Below are 1,902 nucleotides of genomic sequence, written 5' to 3'. Positions count from 1 at the left end.
TTATTTATGATGGCTAAAAGCCAACCTCTTTGAAATTATTGTGAGTGGCAATGATAGTTCCACCACACCAAAAGCTAACCTCTTTGAAATTGTTGTGAGTGGCAATTAAAAAAAGAGTAGAATCTTAATTCCAATTTCAAAGTAGAAAAATATTTGTTGTTCCTTTCCTTACTTCCCAATAACAACTATATAAAGTTGTATAATTCTTGCCCAATCCACACTTGTGAGTTTTGGCATTACTATAATAACGTGTGGTGTTTCTCATGGGGTGGAGGCTCCCAAGAGGCTCCAGCCCATGAACCAAGGTCCACACCACCCTACCTACTTTCGGTCAGTATAAAGAAAATGTTGTTACAATAATATAAAAGGGGCTAGGATCCCCCCCTTAGATATAGTTGGAGTTTCCATATGAATAGAATGGGGTTGAAAAAGAGGTCTACATGAATGCTACTTATCGATAGGAGTAGGAGCTACTTATATTCCTCGATCTTATGGACGGAGATGGGTCTTTTATTCCCTGATTTGTAAGGCAAGTCAGAAGGAAAGGGAGGGAACTCATCGATATTTCCTATAGAAAGTTATCTTTTATTGGAGTGGTGTAACATTGCTATGGATTTCTCCATATCACTAGTTTTAACCTGCTTAAATTTATCCCTACTTTGAGTGTGAGCTGAAGGTCCTTTATTAGTCTAGGACTCACCTTCCTAGATGGGCTCCTTCACCTTGCCTTTTCTGCAAACCAAAATTGAGGGGAAGGCATGAGTGGTTGAAAGGTAAACCTTAAGAGATTGATATTTTTCATTTAAACTTTGAAGGCCCCCTATTCTTTTGGTCATGGCAATTCTACTCGTTGCAATGACTACTCTCAGCTTCTCATTGATCCTATCCATAGCCACCTCCAAGTTCATTACTTTTTCTTCATAATAATTCTTCCTGACTTTGACATTTGTCATAAGTTTCTAATTAACCTCAAGGAAGTTGTTTTTAGTGTTCAAAGAAGGCGAATTCAAGGTATTCTTTCCCATAGTAAGGTAATTGATCTTCCTTTTGAAACCAGAGATCTCTATGACCACCAGTTGAAAAAAACTAGTTTGACCTTCTATAGCCACTTTCACCACAACTTCTCTAGCCCTGAAATCTGCAATAAAGGATTCCATATCTTTACCAATGGGGGTAGCTTTGTCTTATGTGACTAGGATTTCAATATGAAAGTGCAGATTTTGTTTATTCCCAAGAATCCCATTGGGGTTTCTAGCCACTTTGTTTTGAAAAACTTAATTCCTTGAGGATTATTTGGGGGAGGGGCTTTCCTATTCATGCTAGAGGTAGGGCAGAGCTTAAAAATCCTATTTGTTCCATCCGAGGAAGGATGTATTCTAGTTTTACTCTTTTGAGTAGAGCCCAGGCTATAGGAATAAAAAACAAATTCATCTGAGGGGGCATAGTCTGAACCATCCTTATTAGACACATCATTTTCAGTAAAAGAGAATGTTACCTTTAGAAGAGGATTTCTTTCAATGGGTTCCCAGGTGGAAGGCATCTTCATTAGAGGTTTCAGACTTTGTTGACTCATCACTATAATGCCAATGAACATTTTGGGCACAGTGAATATTTTTCTTTCTAGATGTTAAGGGATGGGGTTTAATCTCTAAGGATTTGGCATGTTCAACAATCAGAAGAATAAAATCCTAATAGAGAATAAGAGAGCCCTATTTCTTGTGATGAGAATTAACATAATGACAGAAAGACAATAGGATATAAAATGGAATTCAAATACACCTATGATGCCTAAAATGGCTGAAAATAGTGAAATTTTAGGTAAAAAATAATTTTGTAGAGACCATCTAGAGGAATGTACCTCATAATAACTTCAACCAAATCCACCCATAAGGATTTTAGGCC

Source organism: Cryptomeria japonica, chromosome 5, assembly GCF_030272615.1.
Source record: "Cryptomeria japonica chromosome 5, Sugi_1.0, whole genome shotgun sequence".
In the NCBI taxonomy this organism is placed as follows: Eukaryota; Viridiplantae; Streptophyta; class Pinopsida; order Cupressales; family Cupressaceae; genus Cryptomeria; species Cryptomeria japonica.
This window is presented reverse-complemented; position numbering follows the sequence as displayed.